Here is a 21272-nt window from a genome sequence, read left to right on the forward strand (position 1 = left end):
TTTTGCCAGGCGCTGCATATTGCAGTTCTGATTGCAATAAATTTGATAAAAGTTCTTCAAAACTGTCTTATCTGTGGTAGCTGTCTCCTCCCTCAACAGTTCTGTCATTTTTAGTGTGATGACAGTCATAGCTATATATATTCAAAAGTGTCATCTGATTTTTTAATATTTTTTCAACTGTTCTTCGTGAGGTGAAGGCCAACCTACGAAACAGAAATATGGAGTACACTAGATATTATCAAGTGTGCCTGCGTTACCATGCACAATGTCTTTTCATGCCTCTTTGCCTCTTTAGAGCATTTCTTGCGAACTGTAGTTACGGTGATTTTGTCAACATCAACACAGGTTCATACATTCTTATGCCAATCCCTCTGGTGTCTGTTTTCGTTCACTTCTGATGTAAAGACGAGTTAAAAAAAGACACACTCTAACAGTGAATTTCGAACTCGAGGGAAAATGTGTTTAAAATATAAAACCAAGCATGGGCTACAACTTTAAGTTCCTCAAACATTTCTGAGGCGCGGTATTAAAAAAGAGTTGTTTTCATTTTCATCGAAATCATCTATGATATACAATCGTGCTGCAGTCTCCGCTGTCGACTATTTCACAATCGTCGACCATGGGGTGAGGTGGATCTGCCATCTCCTCATTAAGAAAGATATATACTATATCTTCACCTGTTGCCTGTGTCACAGCCCCAGATGATGCAGCGAGTTGGTTCCACCATTCTTCTGTTGGAAAAAGGAATGTTGTACCTCATCTGCGCCTAGATCTCAATCACTTCTTCCAACTTTATAGGTCGCCACTAGCTAGTCTCCAGTCACTCAACATCAGTTCACCATTCATGGTCCTCTGAGCTTACTGCCAACTGCGCCACAGTCCCCCAATCAGAGAGCCATTCGCCAGGTGCACAGTATCCCCAGGCTTTCCGCCAGTCATGTCTAAGGCCCTTGCCTATAGTCGGTGCATCAACCGTGGATTATCTAAATGACTGAACATTTTCCGACTATGTCAATGATACCCTATGACGACAGGCCAGTGCGATTGACAGTTATATCTTAGTACATCAGACCAAGTAACACCAGCGACTACACTAGCGTAAACATACATGGCACATGCATTCCAAGAGACTGTTGTTTCAGAAGACTTAAATAAAGTTGTACTGTTCATTGGCGACATAGGCACATCTATCCATTAGCAGCGTGCACCCCTATCTCTGCACCATTCTTGTCCTATCAGTTGACGACACGATAATTGATTTCTGTATGCTGTCCCTCAATTCCCCCTCCCCGCTGCCTCACAGAGGCTTCAGCTCAACCAGTGTAGCATCTCTTTTGACTCGCCTCATCTGTCTGCTCTCAGCTCCCCTGGCATGGATAACTCAGTCTCCATCTCCACAGTTATTCGATAATGTCATAGATTTGTGGCCTGCCTTCCTCACATGGCCTCTGCATTCAACATTGACAGTCAGTATTGCGCTTGTTTCCTGACCTACTCCAGAACTTCTGTTTAAAACACACCACAGTCCTGTAACCCTGGGAAAGACCTTTACACCCTGCCCTATATTCATTTGCAGGAACAGCTCACATCTTTTTGTGCTGCCCATCAACCTGTGTGCCTTCATCCTCAGCATTAACAGCCCCTGTCCTGCCACCTCTTGCAACATATGGTCTTGTGCTACCAGCCTCCATGCCAACAGCTACTGCACCACCAGCCCCAGTGCTGACAGCCCAGCATCACAAGCTCCGGTGGCTCCAGTTCTAGTGTCACCAGATCCAGTGCCACCATCTCCAGTACCTATGGCTCAAGTGCCACTGTCTGCAGCGCCAAGGGCTCCAATGACAACAGCTCCAGCACCACCTGCTCAATCACCTCTGGTGCCCTTGCCACTGGTCCTGCTGCTGCGAGCCCATTCGAAGCACCGTTCATAAGATACCTCTTTTCCTTTGCTTCATATGCATTTGGCACCCATCTACTCCATGAACGCTCCCTTATGGCTCATAGTAGCGTCATCTGGTCTCTTCTGGCCTTGCTGCCCACAACTTTTCCCCTGCTGACATATGCTTTTCTGGCTGTCACCGACATTCAGCTCACGTCCTTGGTGCCCTCCTTCCTCTGCTGGGCCTCTTCCAAGTGAAGACCATGCTCACCTTGTGCTCCTGCTTCTTTCTGTGACGGGTCCCTTCACAATGCATGTTGCGCTTCATGCATGACCATGCCCTGTGCAACTTCAAAACCATGGCCGTCTTCTGAGACCTCAAAGGCCTCCTGTTCTGTTGTTCCTCTTGACACTCCACACGGGATACAAGTCAGATTTACTTGGAACTCCCGTTCTCTGGTCTTCAAAGTCTACCACAAGGCCTAGCCACAAAAGATCGTACGTCCATCAGTGCCCCAGTCGCACCTTCGTGATGACAAGCCTGCATGTCCTTTATTTCTAGGTCACTCCTCCCTGTCCTTAGCTGAGTGGATCTACTATCATTCTCCTTGCTTGCTACAGTGACACGGGTCTTTGGTCCCTTTTTCTGGGTCCAGGCCTCTTCCACTACTGGCGCCCATTCTTGCATCCACATGTACGAGCTCTGAAGGCACTTCTTTGCCACAGTGACTCTGCATCTCTTCTTTGGAGAAGAAGGGGTGCTGCAGCCACATCCGCCATCTATGAAGTGAGATAGATCGGCTATCTCCTCCTTAGGAAAGATGGATTCTACATCTCAGCTGAGCCGACAGCATATCACATCCCAGCAGCCTCCACGGTACCATGTAGCTTTACGTTCTCTACATATAGTGCTGCTATTGCCAGCACTATCTCTTCTCCATGAGTCACGTACGACCATCATACTTTCTCAGTGTTCTTCCACTGGACGACTTCATATGATCCCACCCAGGCGCTCTCGAGTCGGTAGACATTGTAAGTTCATCACTCATGGTTCTCGGACTTAATGCTTACTGATTCCCAGTCCCATCCCCCCCCCCCCCCCTCCCATCAGAGTTCCAGTTACAGAGCACGCTGTACGCTCTAGGCTTTATGCCGCCCATCTGTAACTGCCTGCTGGAATCCTCGTACGCCACGAATCGTTGCCCCTCCACGGCCACTTTCTGATGGACCGACGGTTTGATAATCGCATGGGGCTAGATCAGGACTATTGGCGTAACTTCGACGCTATCATGCAGTAGCAGCACCGCTTGTCGCAGTTTTGTTTCGACAGACCTGCTGTCCCATACACAATCATTTGGTAACAACGCCGCCATAGTTTACGTTTCTGCATTTACACGACGCACGTCGGAAAGACACAAATGCTACACTGATCCCTTGCCTACACGTCAGTGCTTATATACCCACATCGGAGTCGCGCTAAGTTGCGTATACGCTGCAGCACGTTCCTCAGACGTAAACTTATTGATCGCCCCATATATAATGCAATGTCCCAGTAATCTGCTGTCTATAAAATTTATCACATTTACAGCTTCTTTCAGTGCTAAGTTAATTAGTCACCGATACCATAGTACTTAGGTCAGTTATACCTCCTTTCTTGTGCTGAGAACTTTTTACAATTGTCTCGTGTAGCCTTGTAGTACTTCTTCACTCCGAACTTTATTTATTCACTTAATTCTTTACGTCCATCTGCAACAGCGCCTATCAGAAACTTCTTAACAGCAACGTAAAATCCTTATTTTCTGCTTTCATTTCTCTCATTTAGTTTATAAGTTACTGTAAATATTTCTGTATCTCTATAAATTACTACCCTTTTTCTCAGGATTTGCAGTATCGTGATCAGCGTTGCTATGTCGAAGGTTTGTTTATCCATAGCTATGTCATGAGGCTATCCTAGACTTTTATGTATTCAGAGTGCTACCTCTATTAATTTTACTTTTTCTGCCGCTATGGCGACCTTCGTTCAGTAGCTCTTTGTTTTTCTTTTTGTCTCTTCTGTATATTACTCTATTACAAATGTATCAAACAGATCAGCTAATAGTTCTCACAGCCCTTCATCGATAGTTTCATGGTGAATCTTTTAACATATCTGGACACTGAATCAAGTGTTTTGTCAGTTCCAGCACTTTTCACAGAATTTTTTTTTTCTAATTCTTATGCCTTAATCATTTCAGGTCGTGTCTGGGATACAACTACTACTTACAGAGGAGGTGCCGCAACCTGTCTTAATGGTGTTTAATGGGATATATGTGACTGCAAATATGTGGTCTGCTCTTGTGGTCCTGTTTCATGGAATATATATTTTATCTGGTCAGCGGTCATTTATGCAGGTTAGTGTTGGTAGTTTATAAGTGTATCGAAAGCCCTTGTTTGCCCTTTTTCCGACATAAAAGTTGATGCTTTTCCATGCGTTTCGTTTACGCTCTAAGAAAAGGCACCAGCAAAACGACTTCGGCTATACGCTTTTTGATATGTTTTAGACTGTATTACTTTTTTAGTCTACACGTTTTCGTCATGTAGGAAACATGAAGCAGCTGTTGCGTGAGCAGTAAGGTCAGTTGTGGGGTTGCCACCCGCTGGACCATGTTATCATCAGCTCAGTAATATGTCCTGATGGCTGCTTTTTCGTCTGTAGAACCCAAGGTAGTCGGTTGGTTCTACATGCATTCCGAGATCTTTTCCTGAGCAGCTAGCAATCGCAACAATACTGTAGTTATTTGGACATTTATTCTTCACATTTTTTCACGAAACAAATAACGTCAAATGAAAATATCTGGCAGTGCTTGAATACACCATCGTAAAGTGATCGCTGGTCTAAACCCTCATATATCTCTGTGTACCAATATGAAGCGATGTAAGTTGCACTAGTACGTAAATTTAGTTATGAAATCTCTTTCATAAGTTTGTGCCTATTTATCATTTGTTAGTCTGGGACTATTTCTACCCCAAGGGTAAGAGAATATTTAGGGAAGACCTGCGCTATTAGTCACATGTTATTCTAGATAGCTCGAGAGATACGCCAATTTTTTTCAACGAATGTTATTTATTTAGAGACGTTGGACACTCGCAAATGCTTAGTCTTAAAATTTTGATAACAGATATCTGAAAATGGGTCAAGGAATTTCATTATGTCTCATACATACGTCCGGTTTAAGAAACAGAATAAGAGTTTAAAATCCGAATTAAACGCATTCTGACATTCGTTCTTTCAGCGTATGAAATACCAAGGGGAAACTAAAATTGTTGCACAAATTCCGTCCACCACCTCCCGATTGTGTAATAAATCACATTGGTTTGAATGTGAGACATGCACGCCCTACACATGATGGGCAAAGCTTTTGTTCTACACTGTATGTGTCCCCCGCATCTGCAAATACGATGTAGCTAACGCAGATACATTACCGTGTGAAGAACGGTGTGTGTAGACGTAACAAACATCTATTCTTTGAGAGGTCGACGAAGTAACAGTGGGCTTCAATGCAGACAGTAGCGACTGTGTTGTCACAGTCAGCTGACGAAGCAACACTACAAGTTACTTACATTCTTATTCCGAAATTTATTCTCAGACTGCTAATTCTTTGACATCAGCTATATTAGGTATAGATATATATATATGTTCGTGACACTTGAAAATGTGTGCCACACCGGGATCGCCCAATTACAGCCAGCGGTACCCTCAACCACTTTGGCTCTCTGTGCACGTTCCCCAGACCGCTCCAAACCCCCATATGTCAAACTATCTGCATCCCCCAACGCTTGTACACATTACGTGATTCCTAAACAGGGAGAATGAGATTACAGCCGGCCGCAGTGGCCGAGTGCTTCTAGGCGCTTCAGTCTGAAACCGGCCGACCGGTACGGTCGCAGGTTCGAATCCTGCCTCGGGCATGGATGTCTGTGATGTCCTTAGGTTAGTTAGGTTTAAATAGTTCTAAGTTCTAGAGGACAGATGACCTCACATGTTAAGTCCCATAGTGCTCAGAGCCATTAGAACCATTAGATTTGAATGAGACTACAAGGAAGTTATTACAGTTGTTTATGTCCGTCGAGGCATGTAATACGTATTTTAATTTTACAGTATCTGTTCCTTTAGGCATGTGTTACAAGCCTCAACGGCCAACAACGAAGATAATAACATTGGACTTAATTCCTTACCGTCTCACTCCCCCCCCCCCCCCCCCCCCCCGCTCCGTGTATCACGTGATGTGCGATCATTATGGGATGTAGACAATATGGCATAAGGAGGTTTGAAGCGGTCCGGGAAGTGTGCATAGATAGGCGAAATGGTTAAGGTGACTGCTCGCTATAAGCGGGAAATCCTGGTCCAGTCCCAATGTTCAAATGTTTGTGAAATCTTATGGGACTTAACTGCTACGGTCATCAGTCCCTAAGCTTACACACTATTTACCTAAATTATCGTAAGGACAAACACACACACCCATGCCCGAGTTAGGGCTCGAACCTCCGCCAGGACCAGCCGCACAGTCCATGACTGCAGCGCCTGAGACCGCTCGGCTAATGCCACGCGGCGGTCCAGTGCCGCTCTGGCACACATACCCACGGGTCACTACTAGGTAGTGTACGTCTCCTTAATACAGTTAATGTCAAATAATTCGTAATCAGCGAATAAATATAATACACAGCCATGGACTGTCAACAATGTCTGTTTCTTCGGACATGCGTATCTGAAGAAACAGACACTGTACAAATAAAATAAGTATTACCTACAAGGGATACTTGTACAGGAATATTTTATTAATAAAGGGCTGGACCCCCAGGGTTCTTCTTGGAATACTGGCATATAATGATTGTGTAGTCCCCAGTTGAATGTTATGCCACTCTTCGATCAGAATATCCTTTAACTCCTGTTGTGACGAGGGAGTCGAAAATCTGCTCCGGAGTCTGCGTCCCAATACCGCCCACAAGGGTTCGATAATGTTCAAGTCCGGGGACTGTCCTGCTCAGGGAAGACGCTATGTTCAGCTGCATGCTCCTCATATGACGATTGCACTGTCCTGGCTGTGTGGATGGGTGCATTATCGTCTTGAAATATGGCATCATTATTGGGGAACAACATTTGAATCATGAGGTACACCTGACACCCGAAAATGTTCACATAATAGTTGGCTGTAACACGGCCTTCAGAGTAAAGATGGGGCCAGCATAATACCATGTTATGGTTGTCCACACCATCAAACTTCCACCTCCATGCTTAACCGTTGGAATCTAGCAGTCAGGATTGTAGGCTTTTATTGGCATTCTCCAGACGTAAACCCGGCCTCATGTTAGAACTAACGAAACGTTGACTCGTCGGACCATATGACGTGTTTCCACTTATCAGCCGTCCAGGATTTATGCTCGTCACACCTTGTTTTATGCTTCTTTGCGTTTGTTGTCGTCACTAATGGTTTCGGTATAGCAGCTCGTCCACGAATACTCGCTTTATGCAGTTCTCGACGGACAGTGTCGATAGATAATAGGTCTCGAAGATGGCTGTTGAGCCCTGCAGTTACTTTAGCCGCCGTAGTTTTGACACAGTTCGTGTTAGTGTACGACGATCTCTGTAATTTAGTTTTGATTTCCGCCCACTATTAAGTTTACACGATGATGTCTTTCCATGTTTTGTGTGGGTTGTCAAGATTGGTGAAACAGTTACTCCTGAAACATTCCCTAGGTTTGCTGTCTTGGTTACTGCTGGCCCAGCTAGTCAGGCCCCAACAATCTGCCCTCTCTAGAACTCTGTTAGGTGTTTCATTGCACATCGACCTCGGCCTCTGAATGCAAATACGAAGTGTGCACTACTCGTAAACAACCTTCACGATGCCTAGTCCGTACTGAACACGCACATTCCAGCGCAACACGTGTTTTACCTGCGTTGTTGAGTATCAAACACAACCGTCCCATTACTACCACTGTTCACATTATTTTCTCTATTCCCTGTACATCCCTCCCGCTTCTGGAAATCAGCCTAGTTCATATAATACCAGGTGTACCGGTATGAAATGAACGTTAAGATAAAAATGTGTCAATAGGGAACATTTGTTGTGAACGAGCCTTAATTTTTTTTGTTTGGTTGGTATGACATCTGTCAAAGATATTTAGTATACATCAAGTCATGGTACAAACAACATCATATGTTTTCATCGTATTAACAATGTCGAATTTTGTACGAGAAAGATATGATCTGCGGAAAGCATTAATTTTTTGTTTTAATTTGAAAGAAAGTGCTGCAGAGTCGCATCGAATGCTTGTCGAGACATATGGTGATCATGCTCTATCAGAAGCAACATGCATAAGATGGTTTCAACGGTTCATAAATAATGATTTTGATGTAAGAAATGAAGAATGTGGAAGACCACCAAAGAAGTTCGAAGACGCCGAATTGCAGGCAATATTGTATGAAGGTGATACTTTGAGTCAGAAGCAAATGGCAGCAATGCTAAATGTTGCACAATAAACAATTTTTGATCGTTTGAAAGCGATGGGACGGATCGAAAAGTGTGGAAAATGGGTGCCACATGAATTGAATGAAGGACAGATGGAAAACCGAAAAACCATTTGCCAAATTTTTCTTCAAAGACATGAAAGAAAATCAGTTTTTCATCGAATTCTTACTGGCGATGAAAAATGGATTTATTTTAAGAATCCTAACGGGAAAAATCATGGGTTAATCCAGGACAACCATCAACATCGACTGAAAAATCAGATCCATTCGGCAAGAAGACAATGCTCCGTGTTTGGTGGGATCAGAAAGGTGTGGTGTATCATGAGCTTCTAAAACCCGGTGAAACTGGGAATATTAATCGCTACAGACAACAAATGATCAATTTGTACTATGTATTGATCGAAAGAAGACCAGTATTGGCCAGAAGAATGTGAAAGACCACCAAAAAAGTTCGAAGAAGGCAAAGCAATTTTTTTACACGACAATGCACATGCTCACCAAGCAAAACTGGTTCAGTATACAATCAAAACACCCGCCGTATTCACCAGGCTTGATCCCTTCCGACTACCATGTGTTTTCATCAGTTGACACGTATTGGCTGAGGAACACTTTGATTCCTACGAAGAAGTCGAAAATTGGGTGTCTGATTGGTTTACTTCAAAAGACGAAGATTTCTAATGGCGTGGTGTGCACAAATCGCCAGAAAGGTGGTCAAAATGTATAGAAAGCAATGGTCAGTACTTTGAATAAAATGTTTTTACTTTTCAATTCGAAATTAGTGTTCCATTTTCACAACAACAAAAAATGCTCATTTCATACCGGTACACCTGGTAAGTAGTGCTTAAAACTCGCGAGGAATTTCAGTACAAAACCAATTTATTGACAACTGACTATCGTTTTTCAAATGGTTCAAATGGCTCTGAGCACTATGGGACTTAACATCTGAGGTCATCAGTCCCCTAGAACTTAGAACTACTTAAACCTAACTAACCTAAGGACATCACATACATCCATGCCCGAGGCAGGAATCGAACCTGCGACCGTAGCACCATCGCGGTTCCGGACTGAAGCGCCTAGAACCGCTTGGCCACCGCGGCCGGCATCGTTTTTCATATTGAGTTGTTAAACATACACAGCAAGACAGGTAGAAAAAGTTTTCCTGTGCCTGTATTCTGTTCTTCTTAAGTGCATATACAGACAGGGGAAAAGATGATCAACAGAGCATAAGGTTGAATGACAATTATATCTTCGCACACGTACAATCCATCGGCGGGTATTTAAATGATTAAATTTGAAGTTCTCTGTGACAGATAGAACGGCTAACGGAGCTGATTATTGTTGTTCGTGTTTAGTTTTGTTACCTGGCCGGATGGGGCAGAGAAGGGCAGAAACAGGCCAAATGTTGAGTGATCACAATTAAGGACACGCCGAGGCCGCTTGTTGTTCTGAGACAGCTTTATCTGAATCTGACAGCGTTTGACTAGGACCTCATGGAGTGTCACCATTTGGGCGGATGGTCGAATCGTGCAACGCCCAGATTTGTGGAGCATTCAGATGTAACATTGGTCCCATGTCGCATTGCACGGGAACCTGAGTGCAGGCATACGCGTCGTCAAGGATCCCGTCGACCACGCCTCGCCACCACAAGTAAGGACCCCATACTGTGCACCAACGGCATCGTAACTCTTTCTTATCTGCGCCTGCCGCCCTAAAACGACTAACGGACTCCGCGCAACTTTCTCTGTCATCGCACACCATTAGTCTGAGACTAGCAGCTGGCCGACTAGGGTATTGTCATCGTATATGTAGGCTCTGATGTGGTGCCGCGACGGACTACTGACGAATGGCTTCACCGTGTGTTCAGCGATGAATCGTGATTATGCACGACCCTGGATGACCATTGTCGACGAGGGTGGTGGCGACCCGGGAATAGGTCCCATTCCTCCAATGTTTTGGGGAAGCATAGCAGCGTCGCATCTAGCGACAGGATGTGGAGATCCCTTGGGTGTGACAATCAGATGACACAACTGTACGTCAAGGATATCTTCTGTCCTCACCGGTTACCTCTCATGTGACAGTGCCGCAATGCTGTTTTTCAACAGGAAAGTACTCGGCGACACACGGCACGTTTCCATCTGCTATTTCTTCGTGATACTAGGGGACTGTCCCGATCAGAAATATCCCCATGCCTTTACCCTGCTAAAATACGTGGGATCAGTTCGGACGTCAACTCCGTTCCGTGCCAGCACCCAGGGTACCAACGGCCAGTTACGACAGTTGTGAGCCATATGACCTCAGGAGGGGACAGAACGGTTTTATAACGCCTTCCCAACCGAGTCAGTGTATGCATCCAGGCCCGGAGGGGTGCAACGTCGTACTGCGAATCTGATACGGGTTTGCTGTCACTGAAACAGTATGACATATCCTATCAATCTGTGAAGTTTCAGTTTATCATCACATTCTGTTCTAGGTGTTTCACTTTTGCTGTCACACAGTGCAACAGAAATTAAGGTTGACCATTACTTGGTTTGTTAATCATCCAAAATGTTTCTTTACTGTTTTATAATTTCAGCGACTTCCTCTTTACAAGCTTTTTTTAAGATTTTTATCAGATTATACTCAAAACGCTAACAACACATTATCTTCTGATCCTTACGGCTCTTCTGTGTGAAACAAATTTCCTATGCCGCATACTGTTTTCATAACTTATGCAATACGCTATAAAATCTTGCTCAGTGTAATCTGTACATTTTTATTAAAATTATGGGGCTTAATTTTCATTAATAATATTGAAAGAAACACAACTATTTCAATTGCATGTATATCTGACATTCTTAAGATTCAAACATTTTAGGAGACAGCGTGTTTATTACACCGTGTAATAGTTTTGAACCCGATCACTTCTGTGCCTCTATTATAAGGTTCTCAAAAACGGACAATACTATCGCAGTTGAGGAAACCGAGTAGATCTGTGTGACTTCTTCAAAGCATCGACATGAACCTCATCGAACCACTTTGAGATGAAATAGAACAGTGGCTGCGTACCGGATGCATTAACTCCAAAAACTAGCAACAACCATTCACCTTGTTTATGGCTGAGCGTAAGGAAACAAATTCTGCTTCTACACGTCTATCCTTTATGGAAAGCCTTACAGGGAAATTAAACACTGTACCAGGTGTGTGAGAAAAGTGATGAGATTGACAACACTGTGGGCGATTTGACAACACTGTGTTCCTCCACTTCTGTAGATCATTGTGTTCATCCCTTCAAGATACTCTGTCCGATTTTCAGCCATAACATGACTTTTGAGACGGCCACCTGTGGAGGTGTGTTTCCATTGTGTGTAGTTAAAATGTAGCAGTGGAATCTAGAGCAATGTTAGACCCTCATGTTTTGTGTTAAACTTGGGGAATCATCAAGTGTGACCTTCGAAAAGTTGAAACAGGCCTATGACATCAATCCAGATCTGTAGGACAAGTTTTTCGCAGGCACAAATCATTTTTGGATGGTCAAGAACACGTTGAAGAGGTAACTCGCCCAGGAAGACCACAATTCAAAAGTTAATGCTGTAGGTATGCATACGTTTGTGAGATTAGTCCGACGATTTACGGTGTAACAGTGATGATGATGGGTGACCTGTTAAATACTTTCAGCGTACATCACAAATTCTGACCCAAGTCTTACGTATCCGAAAGGTCTCTGCCAAAATGGTGTCAAAGAACCTCACAACTAAGCAGGACAATCGAAGAAACGTGTGCATTGATCATTTGAGAAGATTGCCAATGAGCACGAAAGGTTCATTACAGGTGCTGAATCCTTGATTTTCGAGTAAGGTCCTCAGACAAAACGGTAAAGTGGGGAGTGGCTCACTGAGACCCCTCCGCGACCGCAAAAGAGCTCGACTGAGCGAATCCGCACTTGTACCCACATATGCAATACTGGTTTGTTCTTTCGACAGTAGGGGTATCGTGCCTACGGAATTTGTTCCTGCAGGACAAACTGTCGACTAAGGGTCTTACAAAGATGTCCTTGTAACGTTCAGAAAAAAGATCGGACATTGCAGACACGTGCATGTTGCATCACAACAACTCATGTTACACGGCCACTTCCATCGCGGAATTTTTGACTTCAAAAGGTCTCATTCTTCGTTAGCACCATTATTCACCTGGTGTGACACCGTGAGATTATTTAGTTTTCCCAAAATTGGAAAATATCTTAAAATGATGTCGTTTTGGAACTCTGGGTAACATTTAAAAAAATGTGACCGGAAGACTGGGAACAAAGACTCCGCCGTAGTATAGCTACTGAAGGAAATTACGTTGAAATGGACAATATGGCTGTTTAAAAAAATAAAAAGTTCGGTATACAAAACAGCAATCTCATTACTGTTCTACATCTACATGACTACTCTGCAATTCACATTTAAGTGCTTGGCAGAGGGTTCATCGAACCACAATCATACTATCTCTCTGCTATTCCACTCCCGAACAGCGAGCGGGAAAAAACGAACACCTAAACCTATCTGTTCGAGCTCTGATTTCTCTTATTTTATTTTGATGATCATTCCTACCTATGTAGGTTGGGCTCAACAAAATATTTTCGCATTCGGAAGAGAAAGTTGGTGACTGAAATTTCGTAAAAAGGTCTCGCCACGACGAAAAACGTCTATGCTGTAATGACTTCCATCCCAACTCGTGTATCATATCTGCCACACTCTCTCCCCTATAACGCGATAATACAAAACGAGCTGCCCTTTTTTGCACCCTTTCGATGTCCTCCGTCAATCCCACCTGGTAAGGATCCCACACCGCGCAGCAATATTCTAACAGAGGACGAATGAGTGTAGTGTAAGCTGTCTCTTTAGTGGACTTGTTGCATCTTCTAAGTGTCCTGCCAATGAAAAGCAACCTTTGGCTCGCCTTCCCGACAATATTATCTATGTGGTCCTTCCAACTGAAGTTGTTCGTAATTTTAACACCCAGGTACTTAGTTGAATTGACAGCCTTGAGAATTGTACTATTTATCGAGTAATCGAATTCCAACGGATTTCTTTTGGAACTCATGTGGATCATCTCACACTTTTCGTTATTTAGCGTCAACTGCCACCTGACACACCATACAGCAATCTTTTCTAAATCGCTTTGCAACTGATTCTCACACACCTCCTAATACACAAATCGTCCCACGGGAAAGGAGCTGCTTTTATATTCGAGTAACTACTATGCCACCTATTAAAGGGCGTATGAGTTAACTAGAGTGGTTTTCCGACAACCTTCCGTTTTAAATTTAATAGCGCCGGCAACGCAGTACCACTGCTCACTGTACCCGAACTTTTAATAGTATATTTTGAGCTTCGATCGCGAAAGGAGAACGTTTTAAATTCAGTGGAACTGCCACAGACACTTTTGAAACAACGTATGCTGTTTACGTGTGAATCAATTAGTCGTGCCCGCATCTCGTGGTCGTGCGGTAGCGTTCTCGCTTCCCACGCCCGGGTTCCCGGGTTCGATTCCCGGCGGGGTCAGGGACTTTCTCTGTCTCGTGATGGCTGGGTGTTGTGTGATGTCCTTAGGTTAGTTAGGTTTAAGTAGTTCTAAGTTCTAGGGGACTCATGACCATAGATGTTAAGTCCCATAGTGCTCAGAGCCATTTGAACCAATCAATTAGTCGTAAAAACAGTTTCAAGGGCTACACAAGGTTTGGTGATAGTAAGGAGAGCATTGAAAATTGTCCACGTCTAGGAGCTTCATCGACAGTTCGAATCGAAGAAAATCTTCAAAAAAGTGAATGGAATTCTTCAGAATTGCCGTTGTGCACTTACCAAACTAATTGAGGAGTTCACTGAAACTCCTAAAACTACGCATCGCATTATAACTGAAAATTTGGGCAAAACAATCTGTTTCCGCTTCGTGCACCATTAACTCACTGACGATCAAAAAGGTTTCAGGGTGAACAAGGCAGAAGCATCAAAAGATCCGCCACTAGAGTCACAGACTTCATGTCTTGCATTGCAACAGGTGATGAAGTATGGTGTTTTCAGCACGAGACACAAAGCGCGAAAGCTCGGATTGCAGAGATCCAGAATCTCCGATCGAAGAAGTGCACCACATGTAGAAAAGCTCTGTCACGATATTTCTCACTGGTTTCTTTGATTCAGAAGAAATTAACCACAGCCGGCCGCGGTGGTCTCGCGGTTCTAGGCGCGCAGTCCGGAACCGTGCGACTGCTACGGTCGCAGGTTCGAATCCTGCCTCGGGCATGGATGTGTGTGATGTCCTTACGTTAGTTAGGTTTAAGTAGTTCTAAGTTCTAGGGTACCGATGACCACAGCAGTTGAGTCCCATAGTGCTCAGAGCCATTTGAATTTTTGAAATTAACCACAAGTAATTCGCTCCATATGGTGAAATGAGTTGTTTTAAATCGATTACGGGTTGGGATTGTTGGGGTTTGACCCGAATGCCTGAGTCGAGGTAATGGTGCTTGTTGCATGTCAATGCACTGGTGCACAAAAAAGTTAGATCGTACACGATTTCGTGACTATGAAATGTAGCATGGTACGTGAACACCCTTATTATTGGCCTGAGTTGTCTCCGTAGGACTCCTTGTTATTCCCAGAATTGAAGCTGGCAATAAAATGGAAGCGTTTTGACGTGATTATATCCAGTAGGCTACGAATGTAGTGCTGGAGGGAATTCCAAAGGGCCACGTGGTCGCGCGGCTAGAGGCGCCATGTCACGGATTGATTGGCTCCTCCCACCGGAGGTTCGAGCCCTGCCTCGGGCATAGGTGTGTGTGTTGTTCTTAGCATAAGTTAGTTTAAATAATGTGTAAGTCTAGGGACCGATGACCTTAGCAGTTTCATCCCTTAGGAATTCACACACATTTGAACAATCCCAAAGGCTTGGTATTAGAATTGTTTCGAACAATTTTTCCAATGCCTCCACTGGTGTATTGACTCACAAGGACCCTATTTTGAATACAAAATCAATTAAACTAAAAATAAACAACGACATTTATTTTATTTCACATCCTTCACCCTACTTGCGGGACAGATAGTGTATATGCGAATGGAAGGTATGCCTGCATCTTTGGAGCAAGCAAAAATACACTACTGGCCATTAAAATCGCTACACCAAGAAGAAATGCAGATGATAAACGGGTATTCATTGGACAAATATATTATACTAGAACTGACATGTGATTACATTTTCACGCAATTTGGGTGCATAGATCCTGAGAAATCAGTACCCAGAACAACCACCTCTGGCCGTAATAACGGCCTTGATACGCCTGGGCATTGAGTCAAACAGAGCTTGGATGGCGTGTACAGGTACAGATGCCCATGTAGCTTCAACGCGGTACCACAGTTCATCAACAGTAGTGACTGGCATATTGTAACGAGCCAGTTGCTCGGCCACCATTGACCAGACGTTTTCAAATGGTGAGAGATCTGGAGAATGTGCTGGCCAGGGCATCAGTCGACCATCATGATGCTGTAAACTGAACCTGGATTCATCCGAAAAAATGACGTTTTGCCATTCGTGCACCCAGGTTCTTTGTTGACTACACCATCGCAGGCGCTCCTGTCTGTGATGCAGCGTCAAGGGTAACCGCAGCAATGGTCTCCGAGCTGATAGTCCATGCTGCTGCAAGCGTCGTCGAACTGTTCGTGCAGATGGTTGTTGTCTTGCAAACGTCCCCATCTGTTGACTCAGGGATCGAGACGTGGCTGCACAATCCGTTACAGCCATGCGGATAAGATGCTTGTCATCTCGACTGCTAGTTATACGAGGGATCCAGCACGGCATTCCGTATTACCCTCCTGAATCCACCGATTCCGTCATTCGATCTCGAACAAATGCGAGCAGAAATGTCGCGACAGGATAAACCGCAATCGCGATGGTCTACGATCCGACCTTTATCAAAGTCGGAAACGTGATGGTACGCATTTCTCCTCCTGACTCGAGGCATAACAACAACGTATCACCAGACAACTACGGTCAACTGCTGTTTGTGTATGAGAAATCGGTTGGAAACTTTCCTCGTGTCAGCACGTTGTAGGTGTCGCCAACGGCGCCAACCTTGTGTGAATGCTCTGAAAAGCTAATCATTTGCATATCACAGCATCTTCTTCCTGTCGGTTAAATTTCGCGTCTGTAGCACGTCATCTTCGTGGTGTAGCAATTTTAATGGCCAGTTGTGTAAGTTCGCCTAGTTGGAGATTTCATTTTCGAAAACACCGATGGAATTTTTATGAATGACAGTACACTATATCACTAGGCCACAATCGTTCGCGATTGGTTTGAAGGACATTCTGGATAATTCGAGCGAATTATTTGGCCACCCAGATCACCCGATATGAATCCCATTGAGCATTTATGGGACATAATCAAGAGGTCAGTTCGTGTAGAAAATGCTGCTCCGGCAACACTTTCGCAGTTATTGACGGCTGTAGAAGCAACGTGACGCAATATTTCTGATGGGGACTTCCAGCGACGTGTTCAGTCCACGCCACATAGGGATTCTGCGTTACGGTGGGCATGAGGAGGTCCGTTACGATATTACAGGGTATCCCATGACTTTTGTCACCTCAGTGTACGTCAAGTGAGCTGCAGTAGATGTTCTGTAAACAAACACTTCCTTGCGCAGTGTGAAGCCACAAGTGGGGCTGAACGATGGGCATGGCTTTGGTGGAATCGGCCTCCAGTATCGAGCTGCGACCGCGTTTGATTCTGGCTGGTTACCTAATGACGCCATGAGTTTTCAGTACCAAAATATGAGCGGTAAGGCGATGAAAGATGGCGGCATGGAGGTGCTCAAATCAAGCAGTGCATTAAATTAAAACCCAGATGTATCCATAGTGTTTCATAGACTCAGTCCGATGGTGTCAACTGCAATCCATTTATCCCATCAGAGCGTTGAGCTCGGTGGTTCTCTTGGCTGTTGTATAAGGATGCAGACTATGTTTTTGCTTCACGTTTTATCTTGTCCTTTTATTTGATTTCATGTTCATCCAGAAACATAAGTCTATAAACATAATGTATTGCTGGTTATTCTCCGAAATGTTTGACATCATTTGTTTCCTTCTTTCATCGCTAGGCAGAATTATTTTATGTGCATGCTGTTTCTCCTGCACATTTAATGTTGATTCATTGTCCTGTCCAATTACAATTACTTCCATGTCTCTATATTCAGTTCACTATTACTAAGTTACTGTCAACATGTCTGTTTCATTTTTTAATCACTGATGTTTCGTACTTTCTTCAAATGTTAAAAATTTCTGTCTACTTCTAATTACAAATTAGTTTTGACCTGAATCTCGGTCTGCCTATGGAGAATGTCGTGCAGCCGAGTACCTGGGCCATAGTCCAAATATAGTAGTGTTACACCTTAGTTTCTCCCGAAAATTTCGTAGAATATCTCCATTTTTCTTGTTCGCGAAAAATGCATCTCACTACAGCTACGTAGTCGAAGTCTAACGCGCAACTACAGATCTTCTTTTCCCAATAGGTTTCTACATCATCTTCTTATTCGACCTTTGCAATTTTATCATCGAATATGGATCCTAACCTCTGCTGTCCTTTAATAAAATATTTCATTAATTTTTCTGCACATTTCACCTGTAGATAACTACCACTCCTGCGAAGAGCGCGATGTCGCTGCTCGCTTTCACAGCTAACTGTCCAAAAGCTAATAAGCAATTAACCCACTTCAGCAGTTCATATCATGAGTGAAAAAGCGAACTGAGGTTCTGATGATTTGTTCTAAATGCATCCTAGTTGCTGAGGAGAGAAAAATCAGTGTAATGCTTTTAAACCAGCCACGACTTTTTTCTGTTGGGGACTGGCAGGTGCCTTTATTAAACGCCTGTTGCCCTGTAAACATAATGTATTTCCAAGAAAGGGTACGGTCGAGATACAAAACTGGTACATCAGATTGTGATAGTCCGCCACAGTATCTCCAAACAATACAGGAGAACTTCACACCAAGCCTGCTCTGCGTAGTTGAAATTGAAAATGAAGCCCTTACGTACAAAGGATGTGACTGAAAAATCGTCCGAGCTGTATCACTGGTCTGGGGTCTTTATCTAACCGACGCAAGTTTTTCTGTTTGACGCCATTTTGGCAGCTTCCGTATCAAGTACCGTACTTTAATTATTCGAGATAAACCTGAGATCGCAGGATAAGTGAACTCGACGTTATTTTGAAAATTAAAACAGCAGTTATCATGTCATGCTGCAGAGCTTTCATCACCACAAACGGAAGGGCGTAAGTAATACTTTTCTCCAACACTTTTGCGTTAAATCTTCGACGGTACCGACAGATGGATGGAATTTCTTCTCCAGTATTATGTCTCAGCGCTTGTTGTTTTGTAATGAAATTTCGTGATAGGCCGAGAGAATTTCCAGCCTTGGAACTTAGCTTAGTGTGATAAATACTACGCATGCACAACAATAATCCAAATTAAATATCAAAAAGAATCACCCGATTTTAAGATATCATAACTATTATGTTGAGATATGTGCGTGAATAAAGCACTGTTGGAAAGAGCAAACTTTCGAGTTTTACATGGTTCCCGCTAGGTAGCAGTAGTGTGCGCACACTTCAGTTCTAGCAAAATGGTTGCGGGACAACAGAAAGCGTTGTGTGTTCAACATTTTGCGCAGAGTGGGTCAGTAATAACTGTTCAGTGTGACTTTCGGAATAGATATGGTGTGGACCCTCCTACGGCGCAGAGCTTTAGATGATGGCGTGAACAACTGCGAGAAACAGGTTGTTTGTGTAAAGGCAAATCGCCGGACCGTCCCCGAGTGTGTGATACAGACGTCGAAAGCATCCAGCATAGTTTCACAAGGAGTCCGGTGAAAGCCGTTCGCCGTGCAGCTCGACAGCTCAACATGCCCCCAGTGTCTGGCGTGTGTTGCGTTGACGTTTACACATGAAACCATACAAAATTCACCTACTACAAGCTGTTCGTGCAGGTAACCAACAACAACGCGTGGAGTTGTATAATTTCGTTCTTGGCAAGATGGAGGATGACAGTTTTCTTCCACGCTTAGTGTTTAATGACGAGGCAACATTCCATTTAATTTGAGAATATGGGGTACGGAACAACCACATGAAGCTGTACAGCAAGAGAGGGGCTCTCCAGAATTTAATGTGTTTTTTGCAGTTTCACGGGAATAGATGTATGGTCCAGTCTTCTTTGCCAAGAGCACTGTTACAGGAAGTACATATCTCGATACGCTTGAGAACTTTCTTTTCCCGCAATTGGAGACTGATTCGAACGACTTCGTTTACCAGCAGGGTGGGGCACCGCCACACTGGTATCAGGAAGTGCGGGAATTCTTAAATCAAAGGATTACTGAACGATACATCGGTCGCACTGGATAAAGTGATTCAGCCTTACATTACAGGCCTACAAGGTCACAGGATCTGGCTATGTGATTATTTCTGTGGGTCTTATAAAAGACGCTGTTTATACGCCGCCGTTACCATAACAATGAACGAACTGAGACATCGAATTACAGCAGCTGTGAAATCTGTAACTCAAGACGCGCTCTTGCATTGTGGGAAAAGTTTGAATACCGCACTGACTTATGCCTTGCATCTGAAGAGGGGCATATTGAATACCTATGAAAAGGTATGAAAAAGAACATTTTGAGTTTCCCGTTCATCAAAAACCGAAATTCATTGTCTACGTTTATTATTTTCAGAAATATAGACGTGTCAAATCGGATGATTCTTTTTGATACACTCTGAATGTTCATTTTATTTTTATACTTTCTGTTTTATCCTTTAGAACGACGTTATTTCTTATTACTTATTTCTACAATAACGCTCATTCTGAATATTTGACAAATTGTGCGCATTTCATTACATTTTATTGCAGAGAATATAAGATATGATGATCGAACCTGGAAATTTGTACTTCCTGTAAGATATATTTCGAATTCTGTAAAGTGCAAAAAATGTCAGCAGCACAATGTAAAAGATGTACCACACCAAATTATTTATAGTAAACTGGGTACACTTGTATTTCATTACATTTATTTAATCATACCATAATAAATGAGAGGAAAACCTGATATCCGTAGCTAGAAGCCACCTTGTGTTTCTCAATAAATTACAAGTTTATGATAGTTGTTACAATTTCGTACAGTATGTACATAACACAAGAGCGAAGATACATTAATTTTTACCAAAGTAAAAAGACTGTTTAACTGCATTATGTGTGTTCATGGATTTTTCACCTCATAAAGTTCTAGAGCAAATAAGAAAAAAAGTTCGTTAGTAATGTAACAATATTTTCTTTAGTTGCTATCGACTGAAACAATTAGAAACTAAACTGCTGTATTGTTTCACGATGTTTCTTTAGCATCCTCGTCGTTTACCTAAGCTGAAGCACAAGCCAGCGCCGCGTGACAGTGGAAGAACACCTTCGGTTGTAGAACTTCTTGGCCAAATGCAGCGCTCGTTATTTCTACAAAGTTCCAGTCCATCAGGTAAGAGAAAAAATCATACAATCTACTAGTATAAAAATAACCTATATTGTAGTAATACCAAGTGTATCCATTTCCATGTATGCCTAATCAAATGAACAGTTTCCTCACAGTGTATGATAACTACACATATTCGATGTTTGCTTTCTGTATTAAATCGTCTAAATTAAATATCACCATACAACAAAGGCAATACGTTAATGTTTCAAGAAGAAATACACATAGTTCAAGACCCCAATGCAAATATCGATAGTATTTTAGATTACATTCTCAGAAAATGAAGAAAAAAGAATATGAGTTACAACATAGGAGCTACCTTCTGAAACCAGAAGTAGACACTGGCTGTTCGATTACTGCTTATCTGCTTTTACGCCGAAGTGGCGCTCGT

General features: G+C 43.2%; 1 long non-coding RNA gene across 1 annotated transcript in view; it reads left to right on the forward strand.

The window, feature by feature from the left end:
- Positions 1-21272, forward strand: part of LOC126349173 (uncharacterized) — a 143220-nt gene that overhangs the window by 63612 nt on the left and 58336 nt on the right. The window contains exons 4-5 of the long non-coding RNA XR_007565181.1: positions 4111-4266; positions 20761-20887. This is a non-coding gene — a long non-coding RNA (uncharacterized LOC126349173). The remainder of the gene's footprint in view (positions 1-4110; positions 4267-20760; positions 20888-21272) is intronic.

Source organism: Schistocerca gregaria, chromosome 1 (assembly GCF_023897955.1).
Source record: "Schistocerca gregaria isolate iqSchGreg1 chromosome 1, iqSchGreg1.2, whole genome shotgun sequence".
Taxonomy (NCBI): domain Eukaryota; kingdom Metazoa; phylum Arthropoda; class Insecta; order Orthoptera; family Acrididae; genus Schistocerca; species Schistocerca gregaria.